We start from the raw sequence: 16187 nt of genomic DNA, 5'->3' as shown, positions 1-16187 counted from the left end.
CCAGGTACTCAAAATGTCCCTCCGGAGTATTAAATGCCGTCTTCCATTCATCCCCCTGCTTAATGCGAATAAGATTATACACCCCCCTGAGGTCAAGCTTGGTAAACCAGCAAGCACCTTTAACTCTGGAGAATAGATCAGAAATCAGGGGTAACGGATACTGATATTTAACAGTAATTTTGTTGAGGGAACGATAGTCAATACAAGGCCCATCTTTCTTTGGCAACAAAAAAAACCCCAGCACCTAAGGGTGAAGAAGATGGTCTAATATGACCCTTCTCCAACAACTCCTTAATATAGGATCGCATAGCCTCGTGCTCGGGTACAGATAAATTGAAAAGTCGACCCTTGGGAAATTTACACCCAGGGCTCAGCTCAATTGCACAGTCATAACTCCTATGAGGAGGCAAAGACGCAGACTCATTCTCACTAAATACATCATAAAAATCAGCCAAATAGTCAGGAACATCATGTGACTGGAGAGAGGTGGAGAAAACAGGAGCGTCACTAAGGGCACAACGACAACCCCAACTCAACACAGACACAGATTTCCAATCCAAAACTGGATTATGGATTTGCAACCAGGGAAACCCCAGCACGATGGTACTGCAAATTATGCAACTCCAAAAATCTGCAATTTTCTTGATGGTCTGGGGCGACCCGCATTACCACCTGGGTCCAAAACTGAGGTTTATTCTTCGCCAAAGGAGTAGCATCAATACCCCTCAATGGGATAGGCGTCCGCAGAGGTGTAATAGGAAACCCACAACGTTTAGCAAAATCCAAGTCCATCAGGTTCAGAGCTGCTCCCGAATCCACAAAAGCCTTAGCGGAAAATGTGGACAGGGAGCAGATCAGAGTAATTGCCAGAAGAAACTTAGGTTGAACACCACCCACAGCAAATGTGTGTGCAAAACGTTTCTCTCGTTTAGGGTAGACAGAAATCATATGAGAGGCATCTCCACAGAAAAAACACAGCTTATTACGCCTTCTGAACTCCTGATGTTGCGCCCTAGACAAAACTATCACATTAATAATAATAATAATAAAAATAAACAGGGGAAAAGAACCAATCACACAGTGCCTATATAAGATGCAATAATTTCAGAAGAATATAATAATAAAATTATCAATATCAAATGTGTGCTGGAATCAATCCCCCAAAAAAAGGGGATGGCAGACCATCCGGGTATAAATGAAAATTGAAAAAATTCAAAGATGGGTTGAAATAAAAACCAAGATGAAAAAGATGATAAAAAATAATAATAATAACAATAATAATGAATGATACAATATAATATAAAAATACCTTTATTGAAATATTGGCACAACAATTAAATACATAAAATTGTGTATATATATAAAATAAAATAAGATAATATAATGACATATACAACCACAAAAGCAATATATTTATGGACAATGGAAAAACCAGTCCATAACAAAAGGCTTAATTAATGATCCAGATAAAAAAAGTGCATAAATAAAGTAACATAAAATATCTAATAAATGTGTCCAAAAGTGCAAAAAAGTGCAAAAAGGTGCTGATGTGCAAAAGAATTATACATATAAATCGCCGTGAGGCGAGTGCAAGACACAAAATAATACCTGTAAGCCAATTGGTGCTATATGGGTTGTATAAGAACGCGCCCCGACGCGCGTTTCGGAAATAGAATCTCCTTCGTCAGGGGGATAAATGTAATGTAGCGTAGATCGACGGCTTATTTATAGGGGAATCAATTGCATACAAAGTGCCATAACGACGCATGCGCCGTCACAAATACCCGGAAGTCAAAGACAAATCCAGATCATGTGATTAACTGCTTCCGGGTTATAGAGTCATTAGACGCCGTTGCTATACAGACCAAAATAATAACAAATGCGTGTAATTTAAATACTTGCTAAACAAAATTAAGATAGCAATATATGTAACGGCGCATAAATGAAGCGGCGGCATATGGCACAATAATTAAATAATGAGGGAGGACATGGGCAGAGAACATAACGGCGCATGCGCAGACGTGGCAAAACGGATCCTGGATGGAGGCAAGCAATATAGCGCCGCCACCATACAAATCACCGATGCCAAGAAAGCGCATGCGCACAGTCAAATGCCAATGACTACCTCATACAATTTAAATGGGAAACAATGAATACTAAGAATAATAAAAATACCATATGCAATTTTATGTAATCACATAGTAATTAGGATACATATAAATGTGAAATATGTGACAAAAAAACATATCATCATGCATACAAATTACATAAGTGCAAGTGTATATATATAAATAGTGCCACAATATTGCAGTAATTATTAATGCAATAATAAATAATTTTTCATTACTTCCTTCTTCCAAAATTGATGCAGTGATCCTCATAAAACAAAAATAAGATAGCAATATAACAATATATGTAACGGCGCATAAATAAAGCGGCGGCATATGGCACAATAATTATATAATGAGGGAGGACACGGGCAGACAACATAACGGCGCAGACGTGGCAACACGGATCCTGGATGGAGGCAAGCAATGTAGCGCCGCCACCATACAAATCACCGATGCCAAGAAAGCGCATGCGCACAGTCAAATGCCAATGACTGCCTCATACAATTTAAATGGGAAACAATGAATACTAAGAAAAATAATGATACCATATGCAATTTTGTATAATCACATAATGATTATAATACGTATAAATGTGACATATGTGACATATAAAAATAAAAAATCAATAATAAACAAACATATAATATCATCATGCATACAAATTACATAAGTGCAACTAAATAGTGCCACAATATTGCAGTAATTATAAATGCAGTAATAGATAGTTCTTCATTGCTTCCTTCTTCCAAGATTGATGCAGTGATCCTTATAAAAATACAACCGACATAACACTAAAAAAAAGGTGAAAAGAAAATGATTAAAAATACACAAATTATAAAAATGGAATGAACGAGAGACTCTCATTGAGACCAAGTGGGGACACAGTACCTAGTGTCCATATCCACTGTGTCTCAAGTTGCGCAAGAAGTTTACTGATATTGCCCCCTCTATCACCCGTATACACCATATCGATGCCAATTACCTTCAATAATGAAGAATCACAATTATGGTGTGTTTTAAAATGTCTAGGCAGGGTTTTAAGCGAGGCAATATCTTCAACATCAGCAGCTGCCCTTATGCCTAAAACATGCTCCCGCACCCTCACCTTGAGCTGGCGAGTGGTAAGGCCCACATAGATGAGGGGGCAGGGGCAAGTGGCATAATAAATGACTGCCGTAGATGAGCAAGTTATGGATTTTTTAATATCAAAGACATAAGCATTATTGGAGCTATTAAATGTGCGTGCTCTGACAATGTTAGGGCAAGCTATACACTGTCCACATGGTTTACAACCCGTGATTTGTTTAAACTGTGTAATGAAATTGTTAACCGGTGTCTGAACATAGTGGCTTTTTACTAGGCAGTCACGTAAATTACGTGATCTCCGAAATGTAATGTTAGGATAATCACCAATATACTTGGCAATAATGGGATCTGCCTTCAAAATTGGCCAAAATTTTTTCAAACAAGATTTGAATTCTTCATTTTGGCCATTGAAGTTAGTAATGAATCTAACTACTTCCTTAGAATTTGATTTCACCTCATTGTTGTCATAAAGCACACTGTGCCGAGATTGATGTCTTGCTCTATTGAAAGCCCTTTTTACAGCACGTCGACTATACCCCCTCTCAAAAAACCTTTCTTTCAACAGTTCTGCTTGTCTCAAAAAATCCATCTCTGTAGAACAGATGCGTCTTAAGCGCAAAAATTGCCCAATTGGAATGGAATTAATTAGGTTACGAGGGTGTGAAGATGAAGCATGAAGGAGAGAATTAACTGCTGTTTGTTTCCTGAATAAATCAGTTTGCAAACAATCATGACTATCCCTCACCACCTTGACATCCAGAAAATCAATAACCTCACAACTACACCGGAAGGTAAGATGCACATTGATGTCATTCAAATTAAGTGTTTCAATGAATTTGGATAACATGTCGGGGGAACCTTGCCAAATAAAAAACACATCATCGATGTAGCGCGTCCAGAATGGGACGCTCTCAATCGATACATGATTGCCAGATAAAAAGAGGTCCCTCTCCCACAGACCCAGGAACAGATTGGCATACGATGGGGCAAAAGAAGCACCCATCGCCGTTCCCTGGGTCTGTAGGAAGAAGGACCCCCTAAAAATAAAAAAATTATGACATAAGGCAAAATTTAATAAATTGATAAAAAATACAACAAATGAACGTGAATAAGATGAATGTTGTAAAAAATAAGATACGGCAGTGATTCCATCGTCATGTTTAATATTAGTATATAAAGACTCCACGTCACATGTGACTAACATGGAGTCCTTATCAATGTGCATACCATCAATCTTTTTGAGAAAATCACCGGTGTCCCTGGTGTAAGATGGGAGGGATGTAACAAAAGGCTGCAAAATAAAATCAATATATTTATTGACATTTTCCAAGAAATTGCCTCTCCCTGATATAATTGGTCTGCCTGGTGGTATATTGGTGTTTTTGTGTATTTTGGGAAGCAGATAAAGGGTGGGAATGGTTGGCTCTGAAATTAGTAAAGACAAAAAGAGATCATTAGTGATAATGTTATCGTCTCTAGCATCCTGTAGGAATGATTTTAACTCAGCCTGAAATTTCAATAGAGGGTTAAATGTTAACCTCCTATAACATTCAGGGTTATTCAACTGGCGATATGCCTCAATTTCGTACATGTTCTTTGGCCATACCACTACATTTCCACCCTTATCCGCTTGTTTATACACAACATCCTGCAGACCAACCAATCTCTTAAGACTCAATCTTTCTTCACTGCTCAAATTGTCCATATGTATCTTTGGTGTGATGTTATGTAATTCTCTACTCACTGTTTTAACAAATACATCAACACTTGGACAGGTTGACAATGGAGGAAATTTAGTGGATGATTTTTTAATGACCTGTGGAACCTCACCTTCCTTAATGTTATGTTCTCTAGACAACTGCTCCAAATCAGTTAACGCCTTCTGTTCCGCCTCTGTCGGGAAAAGATCAAAAGTTTGTTTATCATGAAAGATGCGTTTAAACAATAACTTCCTAGCAAATAAATGTAAATCCTTGACTGCCGTAAAACAGTCAAATTTCGCCGTAGGGCAGAACATTAACCCCTTACTTAAAATGTCAAGTTCAGTAAATGAAAAAGTATGATTACTTAAATTAATTACCTTTAACTGATTGGAATTTAATTCCGGAGAATAATTCCTTTTGTTAGGAAGAAAACGCAAATTCCTTTTCCTTTTAGGAGTAACCATAGAGGATACAGAGGCGGAAGAGGAGGCAACAGAGGCATCACCGATTGAATGATTTGAAGCAATGGACATGGAACGGTCCCTATTGTGACTGTCATTGATATGTCTTTTCCAGTAATAAATCCTCCGTGAAGATAGATCATTTTGGTCCCTAGTCAGTTTATTAATATGTTTACGCTGTATATCCTTAACTAATGATTCCAAGTCTTTATCAAGGGACCCATTAAGACTAATAAATTGTTCGGGAGAGAGATTAGACTTAGCTTTATTAAATAGTTCATCCAACTCTTTGTCTACACTTGTAATGGATTTGGCATTAAAACCAATCAAAAGCTCCATAAGTTTCCAGGAAGTCTCATTGCAAATTTTCTCCCATGAATCTATAAAAACTTCATCTTCAACTATAAACGACGGGGTCACCCGTACTCTCAAACCTCTAGGTATTAATTGTTTTTTTATATAATTTTCCAAGAAGGCTTTTGTCCACCATATTCGTGTGCGTTTAAATAATAATTTCTTAATAGATCTAGATAGAGAGTCTAATGTTAGACCATCAAAAATTGTAGTGGTAGTGCCAGTTTTCCCAAACACATCATTCACCTGGCCCTGCCAGGATGATTCCCTGGTTTTAAAATCCATCCTTGAAAAGACCGCCCTGTGCAAAACACAGAAATATAAGAATAAACAGGGGAAAAGAACCAATCACACAGTGCCTATATAAGATGCAATAATTTCAGAAGAATATAATAATAAAATTATCAATATCAAATGTGTGCTGGAATCAATCCCCCAAAAAAAGGGGATGGCAGACCATCCGGGTATAAATGAAAATTGAAAAAATTCAAAGATGGGTTGAAATAAAAACCAAGATGAAAAAGATGATAAAAAATAATAATAATAACAATAATAATGAATGATACAATATAATATAAATATATAACATTGCTTGCCTCCATCCAGGATCCGTGTTGCCACGTCTGCGCCGTTATGTTGTCTGCCCGTGTCCTCCCTCATTATATAATTATTGTGCCATATGCCGCCGCTTTATTTATGCGCCGTTACATATATTGTTATATTGCTATCTTATTTTTGTTTTATGAGGATCACTGCATCAATTTTGGAAGAAGGAAGTAATGAAAAATTATTTATTATTGCATTAATAATTACTGCAATATTGTGGCACTATTTATATATATACACTTGCACTTATGTAATTTGTATGCATGATGATATGTTTTTTTGTCACATATTTCACATTTATATGTATCCTAATTACTATGTGATTACATAAAATTGCATATGGTATTTTTATTATTCTTAGTATTCATTGTTTCCCATTTAAATTGTATGAGGTAGTCATTGGCATTTGACTGTGCGCATGCGCTTTCTTGGCATCGGTGATTTGTATGGTGGCGGCGCTATATTGCTTGCCTCCATCCAGGATCCGTTTTGCCACGTCTGCGCATGCGCCGTTATGTTCTCTGCCCATGTCCTCCCTCATTATTTAATTATTGTGCCATATGCCGCCGCTTCATTTATGCGCCGTTACATATATTGCTATCTTAATTTTGTTTAGCAAGTATTTAAATTACACGCATTTGTTATTATTTTGGTCTGTATAGCAACGGCGTCTAATGACTCTATAACCCGGAAGCAGTTAATCACATGATCTGGATTTGTCTTTGACTTCCGGGTATTTGTGACGGCGCATGCGTCGTTATGGCACTTTGTATGCAATTGATTCCCCTATAAATAAGCCGTCGATCTACGCTACATTACATTTATCCCCCTGACGAAGGAGATTCTATTTCCGAAACGCGCGTCGGGGCGCGTTCTTATACAACCCATATAGCACCAATTGGCTTACAGGTATTATTTTGTGTCTTGCACTCGCCTCACGGCGATTTATATGTATAATTCTTTTGCACATCAGCACCTTTTTGCACTTTTTTGCACTTTTGGACACATTTATTAGATATTTTATGTTACTTTATTTATGCACTTTTTTTATCTGGATCATTAATTAAGCCTTTTGTTATGGACTGGTTTTTCCATTGTCCATAAATATATTGCTTTTGTGGTTGTATATGTCATTATATTATCTTATTTTATTTTATATATATACACAATTTTATGTATTTAATTGTTGTGCCAATATTTCAATAAAGGTATTTTTATATTATATTGTATCATTCATTATTATTGTTATTATTATTATTTTTTATCATCTTTTTCATCTTGGTTTTTATTTCAACCCATCTTTGAATTTTTTCAATTTTCATTTATACCCGGATGGTCTGCCATCCCCTTTTTTTGGGGGATTGATTCCAGCACACATTTGATATTGATAATTTTATTATTATATTCTTCTGAAATTATTGCATCTTATATAGGCACTGTGTGATTGGTTCTTTTCCCCTGTTTATTCTTATATTTCTGTGTTTTGCACAGGGCGGTCTTTTCAAGGATGGATTTTAAAACCAGGGAATCATCCTGGCAGGGCCAGGTGAATGATGTGTTTGGGAAAACTGGCACTACCACTACAATTTTTGATGGTCTAACATTAGACTCTCTATCTAGATCTATTAAGAAATTATTATTTAAACGCACACGAATATGGTGGACAAAAGCCTTCTTGGAAAATTATATAAAAAAACAATTAATACCTAGAGGTTTGAGAGTACGGGTGACCCCGTCGTTTATAGTTGAAGATGAAGTTTTTATAGATTCATGGGAGAAAATTTGCAATGAGACTTCCTGGAAACTTATGGAGCTTTTGATTGGTTTTAATGCCAAATCCATTACAAGTGTAGACAAAGAGTTGGATGAACTATTTAATAAAGCTAAGTCTAATCTCTCTCCCGAACAATTTATTAGTCTTAATGGGTCCCTTGATAAAGACTTGGAATCATTAGTTAAGGATATACAGCGTAAACATATTAATAAACTGACTAGGGACCAAAATGATCTATCTTCACGGAGGATTTATTACTGGAAAAGACATATCAATGACAGTCACAATAGGGACCGTTCCATGTCCATTGCTTCAAATCATTCAATCGGTGATGCCTCTGTTGCCTCCTCTTCCGCCTCTGTATCCTCTATGGTTACTCCTAAAAGGAAAAGGAATTTGCGTTTTCTTCCTAACAAAAGGAATTATTCTCCGGAATTAAATTCCAATCAGTTAAAGGTAATTAATTTAAGTAATCATACTTTTTCATTTACTGAACTTGACATTTTAAGTAAGGGGTTAATGTTCTGCCCTACGGCGAAATTTGACTGTTTTACGGCAGTCAAGGATTTACATTTATTTGCTAGGAAGTTATTGTTTAAACGCATCTTTCATGATAAACAAACTTTTGATCTTTTCCCGACAGAGGCGGAACAGAAGGCGTTAACTGATTTGGAGCAGTTGTCTAGAGAACATAACATTAAGGAAGGTGAGGTTCCACAGGTCATTAAAAAATCATCCACTAAATTTCCTCCATTGTCAACCTGTCCAAGTGTTGATGTATTTGTTAAAACAGTGAGTAGAGAATTACATAACATCACACCAAAGATACATATGGACAATTTGAGCAGTGAAGAAAGATTGAGTCTTAAGAGATTGGTTGGTCTGCAGGATGTTGTGTATAAACAAGCGGATAAGGGTGGAAATGTAGTGGTATGGCCAAAGAACATGTACGAAATTGAGGCATATCGCCAGTTGAATAACCCTGAATGTTATAGGAGGTTAACATTTAACCCTCTATTGAAATTTCAGGCTGAGTTAAAATCATTCCTACAGGATGCTAGAGACGATAACATTATCACTAATGATCTCTTTTTGTCTTTACTAATTTCAGAGCCAACCATTCCCACCCTTTATCTGCTTCCCAAAATACACAAAAACACCAATATACCACCAGGCAGACCAATTATATCAGGGAGAGGCAATTTCTTGGAAAATGTCAATAAATATATTGATTTTATTTTGCAGCCTTTTGTTACATCCCTCCCATCTTACACCAGGGACACCGGTGATTTTCTCAAAAAGATTGATGGTATGCACATTGATAAGGACTCCATGTTAGTCACATGTGACGTGGAGTCTTTATATACTAATATTAAACATGACGATGGAATCACTGCCGTATCTTATTTTTTACAACATTCATCTTATTCACGTTCATTTGTTGTATTTTTTATCAATTTATTAAATTTTGCCTTATGTCATAATTTTTTTATTTTTAGGGGGTCCTTCTTCCTACAGACCCAGGGAACGGCGATGGGTGCTTCTTTTGCCCCATCGTATGCCAATCTGTTCCTGGGTCTGTGGGAGAGGGACCTCTTTTTATCTGGCAATCATGTATCGATTGAGAGCGTCCCATTCTGGACGCGCTACATCGATGATGTGTTTTTTATTTGGCAAGGTTCCCCCGACATGTTATCCAAATTCATTGAAACACTTAATTTGAATGACATCAATGTGCATCTTACCTTCCGGTGTAGTTGTGAGGTTATTGATTTTCTGGATGTCAAGGTGGTGAGGGATAGTCATGATTGTTTGCAAACTGATTTATTCAGGAAACAAACAGCAGTTAATTCTCTCCTTCATGCTTCATCTTCACACCCTCGTAACCTAATTAATTCCATTCCAATTGGGCAATTTTTGCGCTTAAGACGCATCTGTTCTACAGAGATGGATTTTTTGAGACAAGCAGAACTGTTGAAAGAAAGGTTTTTTGAGAGGGGGTATAGTCGACGTGCTGTAAAAAGGGCTTTCAATAGAGCAAGACATCAATCTCGGCACAGTGTGCTTTATGACAACAATGAGGTGAAATCAAATTCTAAGGAAGTAGTTAGATTCATTACTAACTTCAATGGCCAAAATGAAGAATTCAAATCTTGTTTGAAAAAATTTTGGCCAATTTTGAAGGCAGATCCCATTATTGCCAAGTATATTGGTGATTATCCTAACATTACATTTCGGAGATCACGTAATTTACGTGACTGCCTAGTAAAAAGCCACTATGTTCAGACACCGGTTAACAATTTCATTACACAGTTTAAACAAATCACGGGTTGTAAACCATGTGGACAGTGTATAGCTTGCCCTAACATTGTCAGAGCACGCACATTTAATAGCTCCAATAATGCTTATGTCTTTGATATTAAAAAATCCATAACTTGCTCATCTACGGCAGTCATTTATTATGCCACTTGCCCCTGCCCCCTCATCTATGTGGGCCTTACCACTCGCCAGCTCAAGGTGAGGGTGCGGGAGCATGTTTTAGGCATAAGGGCAGCTGCTGATGTTGAAGATATTGCCTCGCTTAAAACCCTGCCTAGACATTTTAAAACACACCATAATTGTGATTCTTCATTATTGAAGGTAATTGGCATCGATATGGTGTATACGGGTGATAGAGGGGGCAATATCAGTAAACTTCTTGCGCAACTTGAGACACAGTGGATATGGACACTAGGTACTGTGTCCCCACTTGGTCTCAATGAGAGTCTCTCGTTCATTCCATTTTTATAATTTGTGTATTTTTAATCATTTTCTTTTCACCTTTTTTTTAGTGTTATGTCGGTTGTATTTTTATAAGGATCACTGCATCAATCTTGGAAGAAGGAAGCAATGAAGAACTATCTATTACTGCATTTATAATTACTGCAATATTGTGGCACTATTTAGTTGCACTTATGTAATTTGTATGCATGATGATATTATATGTTTGTTTATTATTGATTTTTTATTTTTATATGTCACATATGTCACATTTATACGTATTATAATCATTATGTGATTATACAAAATTGCATATGGTATCATTATTTTTCTTAGTATTCATTGTTTCCCATTTAAATTGTATGAGGCAGTCATTGGCATTTGACTGTGCGCATGCGCTTTCTTGGCATCGGTGATTTGTATGGTGGCGGCGCTACATTGCTTGCCTCCATCCAGGATCCGTGTTGCCACGTCTGCGCCGTTATGTTGTCTGCCCGTGTCCTCCCTCATTATATAATTATTGTGCCATATGCCGCCGCTTTATTTATGCGCCGTTACATATATTGTTATATTGCTATCTTATTTTTGTTTTATGAGGATCACTGCATCAATTTTGGAAGAAGGAAGTAATGAAAAATTATTTATTATTGCATTAATAATTACTGCAATATTGTGGCACTATTTATATATATACACTTGCACTTATGTAATTTGTATGCATGATGATATGTTTTTTTGTCACATATTTCACATTTATATGTATCCTAATTACTATGTGATTACATAAAATTGCATATGGTATTTTTATTATTCTTAGTATTCATTGTTTCCCATTTAAATTGTATGAGGTAGTCATTGGCATTTGACTGTGCGCATGCGCTTTCTTGGCATCGGTGATTTGTATGGTGGCGGCGCTATATTGCTTGCCTCCATCCAGGATCCGTTTTGCCACGTCTGCGCATGCGCCGTTATGTTCTCTGCCCATGTCCTCCCTCATTATTTAATTATTGTGCCATATGCCGCCGCTTCATTTATGCGCCGTTACATATATTGCTATCTTAATTTTGTTTAGCAAGTATTTAAATTACACGCATTTGTTATTATTTTGGTCTGTATAGCAACGGCGTCTAATGACTCTATAACCCGGAAGCAGTTAATCACATGATCTGGATTTGTCTTTGACTTCCGGGTATTTGTGACGGCGCATGCGTCGTTATGGCACTTTGTATGCAATTGATTCCCCTATAAATAAGCCGTCGATCTACGCTACATTACATTTATCCCCCTGACGAAGGAGATTCTATTTCCGAAACGCGCGTCGGGGCGCGTTCTTATACAACCCATATAGCACCAATTGGCTTACAGGTATTATTTTGTGTCTTGCACTCGCCTCACGGCGATTTATATGTATAATTCTTTTGCACATCAGCACCTTTTTGCACTTTTTTGCACTTTTGGACACATTTATTAGATATTTTATGTTACTTTATTTATGCACTTTTTTTATCTGGATCATTAATTAAGCCTTTTGTTATGGACTGGTTTTTCCATTGTCCATAAATATATTGCTTTTGTGGTTGTATATGTCATTATATTATCTTATTTTATTTTATATATATACACAATTTTATGTATTTAATTGTTGTGCCAATATTTCAATAAAGGTATTTTTATATTATATTGTATCATTCATTATTATTGTTATTATTATTATTTTTTATCATCTTTTTCATCTTGGTTTTTATTTCAACCCATCTTTGAATTTTTTCAATTTTCAAAACTATCACATTGCATAGGTTCAGACATTTGTTCAACAGGTGGCAACACCTCTCGTACAGTTTTGCGTTCACGCCAACGCCAATCAACCTGAATGGCTAATGACATAGAATCGTCAAGACCAGAGGGAACAGGAAATCCCACCATAGTATCTTTTACGGTTTCTGACAAACCCTTCCGAAAGAGAGCTGCCAAGGCACCATCATTCCAGGTAGTAAGGACCGCCCACTTTCGGAATTTTTGACAGTACAACTCTGCAGAATCCTGACCCTGGCTCAATGCCAACAGGGCCTTTTCAGCCTGATCAATAGCATTAGGTTCATCATACAACAACCCCAAGGCCTGAAAAAATGCATTCACATCAGTGAGAATAGGATCATCAGGTTTCAAAGAAAACGCCCAATCCTGGGGATCGCCGCGCAGCAAAGAGATGACAATTTTAACCTGCTGCGCAGAGCTCCCCGATGAGTTAGGCTTCAAGGCAAAAAATAATTTACAATTATTCTTAAAATTCAGAAAGTTAGACCGATACCCAAAAAACACATCAAGAGTAGGGATCTTTGGTTCAGCAGCATGTGAATGAGCAAGGTAGGCGGAAATTCCCCGCACTTCAGCAGCAAGCTGCTCCACACGATCAGACAATTGCTTAATCTCCATTGAGGAAAAAATTCTTCCTACGGCCTCAGAGAAATAGAGGAAAAAATATACACGAAAAAAAAAAAATTCTGACACTTTTTTTTTTTTTAACAATTCTTTCCTGCTATTGAGTACCCTAGAATCCAGGGCTGTGGAGTCGGAGTCGTGGAGTCGGTGCTCATTTTGGTGGAGTCGGAGTCGGAGTTGGAGTCGGTGTAAAATGGACCGACTCCGACTCCTAAAATATATAATAAATTGAGTACAGTAGTTCAATGCAGGATGTGCTGAATATTTTTTCATAGGAGTTTGGGAAAGTTATGAAATGTCCTATAAATGGCTGTTATATTCCTGATCTAAGGCTACATTCACACACAGCATTTTTCCTGTGTTTTTTGAGGATACGTTTTTCAGCTGCAAAAGCTGATCATCTTTTTAAAAAAAACTGCATCACATGAAAGGTTTTTGAGCTCATAGATAATGTTTTCAATAGCAAAAGCAGATTAGAAATCTGCTCTATCTATATATCCATTTATAGAAAATGAACTCACAACAGCATGCTGTAGGGGTCGAAGATGAAATTGAGCAAACGCAATTGCTTCCATTGCTGCCACCATCTTCCCCAGTATCCTCATCCCAAACCGAATGGTGTGAGGGACCTGCTGCTGGAGCTTCAGGACTCCCTGTCTGAGCGCTAGGGCCTTGTTTTGAGGGAGACTTACCAACCCTTGGGAGGTATCGAAGACCATTCCTAGAAAAACAATCCTCCGAGCTGGGACCAGCGATGATTTCTTCCTGTTGACCAACCAACCCGAAACGAGGGACCCTTCACCAAGAGGTTGTCTAAATATGGCAAGACGACTATGCCCCGCGAGTGTAAGACGGCCATTACGACTGCCATTACCTTCGTGAACACTCTGGGGGCGGTGGCTATCCCGAATGGGAGTGCGAGTGATGCGAATTGAAAAAGTCGCCCATTGATGGTGAACCGAAGAAACTGGAGGAAAAATGGGAACGTGCAGGTAGGCATCCTGAATGTCGATCGAGGCTAAGTACTCTCCCTGCTCCATGGCTGATATAACAGAACGGAGAGATTCCATCCTGAAATGTTTGACTCTGATGAACCTGTTTAGGAGCTTCAGGTCCAAAACTGGTCTGACTGTCCCGTCTTTTTTGGGGACCGCGAACAGATTGGAATAAAAACCTTGAGCTTTTTCGTGCTCTGGTACGGGAACAACAACTCCGTTGTCTTGGAGTGAATCGATGGCCCCTAACAGTGCTTTCGCCCGAGACTCCACCTTGGGAAGTCGGGAGAGAAAAAAACGTGTTGGAGGGTACCTGATGAACTCTCTCGTACCCTGAAGTCACCAGTTCTACCACCCATAAGTCGTGTGCTACCTCGGCCCAGATATGGCAAAAAAGGAGCAGGCGGCCCCCCACCCTGCTGCTGTCGCCTACCAAAGGCCCCGAGTCATTTGGCTGAGGGTCTCTGGGTCCTGGCTCCTCTCGACCTGGGCTCCCTATCCTGGTTGAAGCGAGGTGGGCCGGTCGAACTGGCTGCTGCCATCCATCCGGTGTTGCGAAAAGCTCGAAAACGTGTCGGGACCTGACAAAAAGGATGTTTCAACTTTTGCTGCGGGAGGAAGCTACTTTTCCCTCCTGTCGCATCGGAGATGAGCCGATCCAACTTCTCCCCGAACAGGCTGCCTCCCTGATAGGGCAAGGAAGTCAAGGACTTCTTGGAAATTGAATCGGCTCGCCAAGTTCTCAACCAGAGGGCTCTCCTAATGGCTATCGCGTTAGCAGCCGCAAATGCTGCACAATTAGCCGCATCAAAAGATGCATTAATTAAGTAGTCTCCAGCCATAGCAATCTGACTTGCAACCTCAGACACCTCCACAGGTAGTCCTCTATCCTGCAAGGTGTTATTCAAAGACTCTGACCATGACATCATGGCCTTGGCTACCCACGTCGCCGTGAACGAAGGGGCGAGCGCCAAACCTGATGCCTCAAAAACTGATTGCGCCAAACCCTCTGTGAGCCGATCCGTGGGGTCCTTAATGGACGAGCCGCTAGGGACCGACATCAAGGATTTCGAGGCCAGGCGTGACACTGGCGGGTCCACCACTGGGGATTCCGCCCATTTCTTTTTTTTTCCTCAATTATTTTTATTGAGGTTGAACAAGAAAACAAGTCAAAACAATGACAACCATAGTTACAACCACCATATATATGAAACTAGGGGAACGAGAGGAGAAAATAAGGAGCAGAAAGTGGGGACCGACAAATGAAAAACAGGAAAGGAAGGGGGGGAGGGGAAGGGGTGAGGGGAGGAACAGGCATTAGTGGCATCGATATAACTATGTGTAACAGCAAGTACACATAAGTCTCAGTGTTCTGCAGTACAGTAATATATTCCAAAAAGGAAAGAAAACAAACAATATCCAATATCTAATATCCGGCATCTTAATTATATACGGCTAAGCAGGCTGGAGCGGGGCAACTGTGGAGTGTCTACTATGTATCTAGGGGTGCCAAATGTTCTGTCTTTTTATTATGGCGGTCATCGAGTGAGCTAGTGCTAGTTCAAGCTGGCAGTGAGTGTTAATTCAATCAATTAGTCCTGCAACCTCTGGGGGGGTGGGATCTTTCCATCTAGCCGCTGTCAACACTCTAGCAGCTATCAAAATATGTGACAGCGTACCTCTAAGAATATGAGGAATTTTGTTCAGGCCAATGTGTAAAATGCCCTGGCTTGGGGTCAGAGTCATCTGGATGCCCAAGACTTGTGAGATCAATAAATCAACACCCCTCCACCAAGGCTGGAGCACCGGACAGGACCACCAAGTATGCTCAAGAGTACCCCTCATCCCACACCCTCTCCAGCATTCACCAGACCCACCAGCTCCAAAATGTGCAGTTC

At 38.8% G+C, this 16187-nt stretch overlaps 2 protein-coding genes and 1 long non-coding RNA gene across 5 annotated transcripts in view; 2 read left to right on the top strand and 1 right to left on the bottom strand.

The window, feature by feature from the left end:
* The window catches only part of LOC141074931 (uncharacterized), a 1026924-nt gene that overhangs the window by 555359 nt on the left and 455378 nt on the right, over positions 1–16187 (top strand). The gene's annotated exons all lie outside the window — the stretch shown is intronic.
* The window catches only part of LOC141074919 (uncharacterized), a 488071-nt gene that overhangs the window by 453790 nt on the left and 18094 nt on the right, over positions 1–16187 (bottom strand). The gene's annotated exons all lie outside the window — the stretch shown is intronic.
* Positions 3488–12538, top strand: LOC141074955 (uncharacterized). The gene is made up of 3 exons (XR_012227243.1): positions 3488–3988; positions 8739–8801; positions 10927–12538. It is a non-coding gene; the product is annotated as an uncharacterized lncRNA (long non-coding RNA).

Source organism: Dendrobates tinctorius, unplaced genomic scaffold (genome assembly GCF_039654945.1).
Source record: "Dendrobates tinctorius isolate UK_male_01 unplaced genomic scaffold, ASM3965494v1 ptg000342l, whole genome shotgun sequence".
Taxonomy (NCBI): Eukaryota; Metazoa; Chordata; class Amphibia; order Anura; family Dendrobatidae; genus Dendrobates; species Dendrobates tinctorius.
Note: the sequence above shows the minus strand (reverse complement) of the source record. Positions and strands in the feature narration are given on the sequence as shown.